This window comes from Mus caroli, chromosome 12, assembly GCF_900094665.2.
Source record: "Mus caroli chromosome 12, CAROLI_EIJ_v1.1, whole genome shotgun sequence".
Lineage (NCBI taxonomy): Eukaryota > Metazoa > Chordata > Mammalia > Rodentia > Muridae > Mus > Mus caroli.
In genome coordinates this window covers 31,630,967-31,640,062 of record NC_034581.1, presented here as the reverse complement: position 1 = coordinate 31,640,062, position 9,096 = coordinate 31,630,967, and the positions used below count along the sequence as shown (strand labels likewise).

The 9,096-nt window shown below is 39.8% G+C and overlaps 1 long non-coding RNA gene across 2 annotated transcripts in view; it reads right to left on the bottom strand.

The window, feature by feature from the left end:
• Positions 1 to 5,982: 5,982 nt before the first annotated feature.
• Positions 5,983 to 9,096, bottom strand: part of LOC110306965 — a 4,983-nt gene continuing 1,869 nt past the window's right edge. Inside the window, exons 2-3 of one of the 2 annotated variants that reach the window (XR_002379336.2) lie at positions 7,178 to 7,367; positions 5,983 to 6,439 (exon numbers count right to left, since the gene is read on the bottom strand). This is a non-coding gene — a long non-coding RNA (uncharacterized LOC110306965). Of the gene's footprint in view, positions 7,368 to 9,096 lie in introns of both variants that reach the window. The other variant, XR_003838390.1, reaches the window with a different exon arrangement.

The window sequence follows — 9,096 nt, the reverse complement described above, 5'->3', positions numbered from 1 at the left end:
GCAATACTACCTGCTTAGTTAAGATCATGAAAAAGCCAAGTGTTATCAGACACTGTAAGTATTATTTACAAAAAGGGGGACACAAACCAATTAACTGAAAAAGAAAAGAAGTGAGCCTTTCATGAAATCAAGGTGATATTTCCGTTGATGTAGAAAAAGGTGTCTGGTTTGTGTTCTTAATCACAAAACGAGCTGAGTAGTCATCAGGCATTTAAGTGCTGCACTCTGAAGCATTTCCAGGGCTTGTGACAATAGCACCACCTTCACCTCCACAAAGCTTTTCTGTTTGTGTGGGGTATTTTCATGGTCAGATGCCCAATTAATCTGCAACGGCTGAGATTTGAGAAGCCCGTATGTCTCAACTGCTGTATCTCTAAATGGGCCAAGGTTCTTTAAACTTTAAAGAGTAAGCAGAGACATCAGTTGTGCACAAAGGACACTGCCTTGTATATTTTCTCACATAATAAATTTGAAATCTAAGAAAACATGATTATTCACAATGGAGTTTTACTTCTTCCCACTAGAGCTGCATTGTGTCTGCCTTGAAATTGTGGTTCTGCACCAATTTCCAGCTATTTTCCCCTGTGATGCATGCCCAAGCTTCTCGTCATGACATTTCCTTTATGACATTCATGACCCTTCAAATATTTATGAACTGCTTCTCTGCTCTCCGTTCTTTGCCTTTATGCCACATTCATATTGTGATGGACCCCTGGGTAATCGACAATAGCAAGTACAAGTAAACAACAAGGAATCAACTCAACTGCTTTCACTAGCTTTCAGTTAGGCTTTAAAACACATATCTCATGAATTCTCTACCTATTTATTTAACCATAATCCAGAATACTGAGGATCACACGCCCTAAGGCAGTTTAGCAGTTTTTCAATACAAAGGTACTGGGAGAGTGAAACTCCTGGTCAGTAGACAGGAACAATGAACGCACAGTAGTTTTTGTCAGAAATGGATAAAGGAAAAGTCACCGATAATTGGTCTCTTAAAATGTTATATTTAGGAAATGACAAAAAGAAATGAGCATGGTACCAAGTGTTTAAGACTACGTATTTTAATGCAAGTGACAGCACATGTTGGCAAGCATGTGAAGCAAGGGGAACACTCTTCCATTGCTGGTGGGTGTGCAAACTTGTACATTCACTTTGGAAATCAATATGGAAGTTTCTCAGAAAACTAGGACTTGATGTAACTCAAGAAGCAGCCATACCACTCCTGGACATATACCCAAGGGATGCTCCATCCTACCACATGGACACTTGCTCAACTATGTTCATACCAGCTTTATTTGTAATGTCCAGAAACTGGGAACAACCTAGATGTCCCTCAACTGAGGAAGGGATAAAAAATGTGGTACATTTACACAATTACTCAGCTCTTAAAAATAAAAATGAAATTGCTGGCAAATGAATGGAACTAGAAAGAAATCATCCTACGTAAGGTAACCCAGTCTCAGAAAGACAAACATGATGTGTGCTCACTAATAAGTGGATATTAGCTGTTAAGTAAGTGATAATCATGCTATAATTCACAGGCCCAGAGTGACTAAGGAACATGGAGGGATCAAGGGAGCAGGCCACAAGGATCTTCCTGGGAATGGGAAAATAGAATAGATTTGGAGGGTGGACTGGGGTGTGTGGGGATGAGAACAGGAGAGATCAGATGTGGGGAGATGGCAGGAGAGAGGGCTGGAATTTGGGGGAATTTGGGGAGTGAGGTAGAAACTCCATGGAATCTATGAGAATGGCATTATCAAAGACTCCTAATAATGGAGGACAGAGCTTGAACCAGCCACCCTCTATAACCAGGCAAGGCCTCGAGTGGAGGGATTGGCACACCAATCCGACCACAAAACCTTCCACCTAGAGTTTGTCCTGCCTACTGGAAGTGTTGGGATCAAAGCCTAGTATAATCACCATCAGAGAGACCAGAGAGAGTCTATCTATCAACTGATGGGAGCAGAAGCAGAATCTTACAGCCAAATATTAGATGGAGGTGGGGTAGTCCTGAGGAGGAGCAAGGGAAAGATTAGAGGAGCCAAACGGATCAAGGACACCATAATATAGCCCACAGAATTAACTGACCAGGACCCAAGTGGGCTCACAGAGGTCAGGGGCACTGTAGGGGTATGATCTAGGTCTTCTGCACATATGTCATGTTTTTGTGACTCAGTGTTCTTGTGGAATTCCTATCAGTGGGAGTGGCAGTTATCTCTGACTCTTTTGTCTGCCTTTAGGACCACTTTTCTCCTACTGGGTTGCCTTGATCAGCCTTGATGTGAGAATATATGCTCGTCTTATTGTAGCAGGCCATTCCATATTTTGTTGGTGACCCTGGAAGGTCTGCTCTTTTCTGAGGGGAAATAAAGAGGAGAGGGTAGATCCAGGGGAAAGAGGAGGTGGGGGGGGGAGGTGGAGAGACTCGGGGGGAGGGGAGGGAGGGAAACTGCAGTTGGAATGTAATATATGGGAGAAGAGTAAATAAAAAGGAAAATAACTAAAGCTTCATTGGTTACAATGCTGTGCTATACTCTGCAAATGTGTGTGTGTGTGTGTGTGTGTGTGTGTGTGTGTGTGTGTGTGTGTGTGTGTGTGAAGTATATTAACAACTTCAAGACCCTGTGTTGGCTGAAATGCTAAGTACAGATGCTCATAGTTAAAATGAGCTTCAATATGTTGACTTATATTATCCAAGGAGTACTTGGTGTACAGTTTTAAAATGAGGCAAATAATATGTTTCACTTATGAAAAGAAGTTTTAACTACAATAGAACACTTGCTCCCTGGTGTTTATCCTCAAACCATAAAAATTATAGTGATTACTTGCAACTCCAGCACTTTGGAGGCTGAGGACAAATGATTGTGAGTTGTAAAATAAAATAAAGATAAAAATAAAAAGTAAAAAACAAAAACATTGTTATGAAGTAACAAGTCTAAAATTGTTTTGTCAGTGAATTGGCCTACATAGCTAACAATCAGAAAGAGGAAAAGCATATGTTTTTTTTTTTAACGTATAACTAAAACTCATACACTTATAGCATGCATATGGAATAGAATACAGTCATGGAAAAGCTAAGGAAGCATGAGAGAAGTTGCTGCCAAATGCCCTGACTTCAGACCCCTTTCCTGTGGAGCACAGCTGTTGTGGGCTAGCACTGCTGTGGAAAAGCCGGGTAAAAACAGAACTTCCCTTAGGAGTTTTACATATGTCATTAGATTTTTTCCATGCAGTCAGCCATACAAATAAAACTATACTTGTGTGCCTCATTCATTTCACCTCTCTGCAGTGCACAAGGCCACCAGTGGGTGGCAGTATAACAGGAAGTAGTCCGTGAGCTCTGGGGACTTGTTCCTGTTCTTGTAAGAGGAAGCACCTGAGGGTTCTAATTTAGAAATGAGGTTGTCCATAGGTTTTCTACAGATGCCTGTATCATATAAGTCAAGAGCCCTTCAGTCTCCAGCTTACTGGGAGGCTTCGGTTTTTAAAAGAAACAAGGGTTAAGGTATATCAAACCCTTTTCTGTATCTAAGGAAATAAAGTAAAGCTCTTTGCTTACTGAATTATTTATTCTGTGAATTTTATCTATAGATTTTCAGATATGAGGCCATCTTGCATTTCTGAAATAAATCCATCTTGGCAGTGAAGTGTGATCCTATCAGGACTCTGCAGGGTTCCCTGGAAACAGTGCTTGCATCTGTTTATAAAGAATACTACCCTCCAATCCCTCCTCGTGTTAGTCTCTGGTTAATGGTATGGTAGCGCTGACTTCCCTGTAAGAACCACCAAGACACTCTTTCTGTGTTCAGATATTAATAGGTTTGTATTCTCATATTTTCTCCATCCATTTACCCAGAGACTTTATACATTTTAAAGTACTGCATTCTTTATTTTCTTACTTTCATTTATTTTGGGGGCATAGCAGTTGGTTTCTTTCAATCTATTATGGTAACAGTTTTATATTTATGAAAGGAACAGCAGAATGCAGGTGATATAAAGGGAACGTAGAGAAAATGGGAGCTGCCTTTAAAACTGAGGACACGAAGGGAGGTTAATACAGGTTTGAGAAACTTCCTTTCAAGTTGTTGGTCAGGAAAGTCCAATATACTCCCCAAACGACATGGATGATTGCCGTTGCCCTTGTCTGCCTCTGAGAGGTTAAATGTAAGTTCTTAGTGCTCAATATAAAAACCACTTAGCACATGGGACTCTGAAGACTCCAACTGACCTGAAAACCTCTTCCCTGCAAAGTAGCTTGACAATGTTAGAAGGAGCTCTGAAGCTGTCATGGGAGGAGTACAAACAACAGGGTGGCCCAGCTGAGACATCTATGAGCCACAACAATGACCAGCGTAGCAAGATGTCTCTAATGGTGCCAGAGAAGCATTCATATCTTGGCTGCAACCAACAACTATCTGGTTGGACTTTAAGCCTGCTCAGCAGGAGAGAAACCATCCCTCCTACTAGAATTATAGCTAACAAACCCAGGATTGAGACTGTCATGGAGCTTAGAGAAGAACCTACAGCCACCACTTAAATACACTAGTGTAATTCCCACCTGCTTTGTCAACTTGACCTTATAGCCACAGTTAATTCTAGCTCTCAACCCCTCATCTCTTTGCAGCACATAAAGATCATTACAGAAAACCACGACTTCTCGAAATACAGATAGCAACAGATTGTGAGGCTCTCAGCACCCACAGATAAATATACAACATCTTTGCTGAACCTATAGCTCAAGGAATATCTCAGAAGAGGGATAGAAAGGTTATAAGACCCAGAGGATCAGGAAGTCTTCCAAAATTCTCGATCTCCTAGAAGTGACCAGAACTTCACCCATGATGCCTCAACAATATGGCTGATGAAATAAGACTGAACAATGACAGTAGCAAAAGATATGCTAGCATGGAAAGGGGAACTTTCACAGGGACCCACCCATTGACAAAGAGCTACAGGGAACCAAAAACTTCTGAGAGAGGGAGACTGTTTTGCCCTGGGATTAGCCACCTAATTGCCCATCCATTACCAAGTTTTCAGTCCAGAAATAATATAAATACAAGCAAGGCTAAACAAACAAAACAGGTTGTATTTATATATTTATACATTTTCAAATTTGTATGTTTGTATGTGTTATGTATATAATATATACACACATATATGTATGTAAAAATAATCATTGAAGAAAAAGATGCCATCCATTTGAGAGGGATTGGTAAGAAGACATTTGAGGAGACATGGAAGGGACTGGAGGGAGGAAAAGAAAGAAATTTTAAAAGTTTTAAATAAAGCAAAAAGCATCAGAACTTTAGCAGCACTGACTGATAAAGTGTGACACATGAAGTTTTAGGCATTGTCTCATACCAAATGTTGCCTTTATTAATAATTTTTCACTGACTTTTTAATTACTTAATGAAATTAAATTAAATTCCTAAGTATTTGCAGATATTTAAGTTATATTTTGGTCATTTTTCCAATTGCTATGATTACATAATTTCTATCCTTTTACGCATATTAGGATATTTGTTATAGCACAAGATATGGTCTATCTTTTCAGTGTTTCAGTAGTTCTCTTAAAATCATATTTTATCAATAAATTGAGAAGGGGACCTTTGGAAAGCCCCAATAGCTCACTGTGATTTTGAAAAACTAGGTATCACTATAAGAGTGTCTTTTGACGAAAATAATACACAAATACACCTTGCAGGTAATATATTTTCTGTTATGGAGCTAGATGGTTCTCCAACAGATCAGCAATTAAGCAAACATGTCTTTTCTCACCATATCACCATACATTCCAGTATGGTTTTTAAGTCCTATCTAATGAAATAAAAGTAGGAAAAAAAACTTATACATATTGAGAAGGAAGAAATAAAACCATCTTTAAATTTTAGGTGCCATGATTTCCTATGCAGAGAACCAGAAAGGACTGACAAAGTTCCTTCTGGAAATAAGAAGTAGTCATAGAAAGTTCCAGAATATAGACATTGCATATAAGTTTATTGCTTTTCAGTATAACATTATACGTAAAGCAAATATAAAACTGAAAGCACACAAGGTCTGAAGAGATGGGTCACCTGTCAAGCAATAACTGCTCTTCCCAGCACCCACATGGTGGCTAACAACAGTCTAACTCCAGTCCTAGAGGATTCAATGTCCACTTCAGGCCTTAGAGGCACTGCATGAACTTGGTGTACAGACATGCATGCCAATAAAGTACCCATACACATTAAAAATTAAAAATGACAATACTATTCACATTTGCATCAAAAGTATAAATTCTCAAACACAACTATCAAAATATATGCAAGCTCTATATGAGGCAAACAACCAAACTCTGATAAAAACATTATTAAGAGGAACCATCAGATGATAATAGGAAGACTCAGTGTTGTCAAGATGTCAGTTCTTTCCAAGCTGACCTGTAGATCCAATTCTGTGGATTAGAACAACCTAATTTCAGTCTGTATGTAAAATGGCAAAGGACTCAAGATGATACCAAAGGTGGGAGAACAGAGCCTACCTGACTTTACAGCTTACTCTAATAAGTCAGTGAAAAACAGTAGCATGCCCAGAAACAAGTTACAAAAACACAAATCACCTAAGCTTTGGCAGAAAGCATCAACGATGACACCCTTTAAACCTTACATCAGAGCAAATATTATCGAAGTATATTATACAAAAATATCTACTAATAAAATATTTAAGACAAAAGTTACTGGTAAGTTACTGAGCACCCAATGTAAATAATGAATCTAGATTTAGGCTTTACACCCTTAGAATATTACTTAAAGTAGACATAAACAAAAATGTAAAAACAAAAGTAAAAACATTCTACAAGATAAATATGGAAACAGTGTTGGGTTTGGAGATGACTGAATACAAAACCAGAGTTGCCATGGATGGAAGGCAAAGTGGTTAACCTCGAGTTCTCTAGAATTTAAGTTTTCTGTCCTGCAAAGGCCGTTTTAAGAAAATGAAAAGTTAAGACACAGACTGGCAGAAAATATTTGCAAGATACAGGGCTGGTATCTAAAATACATACAATGAACTCATATTGACTTTCTATTGCTGCAACAAATATCTGAAGTAACTGACTTATGTGGAAGAACAATTACTATGGCTCACAGAGTTCAGGTTTCAGCGCTTGGTAGATTGGCTCCATCATACTTACTTAGTTTAGGGGAAGGCAGTGGATCTGGCTCCATTGCATGTAGTCTATGGGAAGACTTGTGTCACCCTCCATTCCATTTAGGTGATCAAAAGGCAGAGTATCCAGCTCTATTGCATTTTGCCTATGAGAAGGCAGTGTAACTGGCCCAATTGTCCTTAGCCTATGAGAAGACAGTGTGCCATGCTGAAATCTGTGTGGAAGAGAAAGCTTTCTCACCTCATGGTAGCCAAGAAACAAGAAGAAACACAAGGAGCCAGAGTCCCAGGAATAACTGAAGTCCCCAACAACCTGACTTCTTTCTACTAAGTCCCAGTAGCACTGTAGGGTAGGCACTAAACAGTTCGAGACCCCCACCTATAGCAACACTTAACACTTAGTAAGACAAACAAACATTAAAATATGGACCAAACACTGTAACAAATATCTCATTAGAAAAGGTGTGCCATAGGCACACAAATATGAAGTTGCCCCTGTGCAACAGCAGGAGAAGCAAATTAAATCAATGAGATTCAGCTCTATGCCCCTCCGATGAGTTGAAGGGTGACAGATACTAGTGAGAACATAGAATGAAAGGGGCATTCATGCATTGCTGATGGGAATGTGTGCTGGTTTGAATTCTTGGCCCAGGAAGTAACACAATGAGGAGGGGTGGCCTTGTTGGAGTAGGTGCTTCCTTGTTGGAGGAAATGTGTCATTGTAGGGGTGAGAGTGGAGACCCTCCTCCTAGTTGTCGATGAGACAGTCTTCTCCTGGCTGTCTTCCAATCAGGGCACAGAACTCTCAACTCCTTCTCCAATGCTATGCCTGCTTCGATATTATTTTGCTTCCCACCTTGATGATAATGGACTGAGCCTCAGAACTAGTAAGCAGCCCCAATTAAATGTTGTCCTTTATAAGAGTTGTCTTGGTCATGGTGTCTCTTCACAGCAATGGAAACCCAAACTAAGAAAGAATGGGAAATGATACAAACACTTTGGGAGGGAAATTTGTGATTTCTTTTTCTTTTTTTTTTTTTTTTCAATTTTTATTAGGTATTTTCTTCATTTACATTTCAAATGCTATCCTGAAAGTCCCCCATACCACCACCCCCTGCTCTTCTACCCACCCACTCCCACTTCTTGGCCCTGGTGTTTCCCTGTACTGGGGCATATAAAGTTTGCAACACCAAGGGGCCTCTCTTCCCAATGATGGCCAACTAGGCCATCTTCTGCTATATATGCAGCTAGAGACACAAGCTCTAGGGGTACTGGTTAGTTCATATTGTTGTTCCACCTATAGGGTTGCAGACCCCTTTAGCTCCTAGGGTACTTTCAGTCAGCTATTGGATGGAACACAGAGCCCCCAATGGAGAAATTTGTGATTTCTTAGGAACCTAAACATGTCTTACTGCACAATCAAGCAGTTACAGACATTGGTGTTTGTCCAAAGGCGTTAACAAGTTAAATGCGCTAAGATATTTATAGAAGGCTTTTTTATCATTGCACAAATGTGGAAGCAAATAAAATAGTTTTCACTAGGTGAATGGATAAGTGAATTGAGGCACACAGAGCAGACTATTATTTATTTGGCATTGAAAAATGGGCTATCAAACCATTAGATGACTCCCATTGCGTAGCACTAAGGGAAGAAAGCCATTTTGACCATACGAAGGGCACACACTGATTTCAGTCTGCCACATTCAGGAAAAGGCACCGCTATAAAGATGATAAAAGACCAAGTTGCCAGGGCTTAGAGGTAATTCAGGAAGCCACAGGTAAGTCACACAGAACTCTCAATTTGGTTGTAACCCTAAAAGTGCTTTTAAAATGTTCCTAGCAGGGCTGGTGAGATGGCTCAGTGGGTAAGAGCACCTGACTGCTCTTCTGAAGGTCCAGAGTTCTAATCCCAGCAACCACATGGTGGCTCACAACCATCCGTAA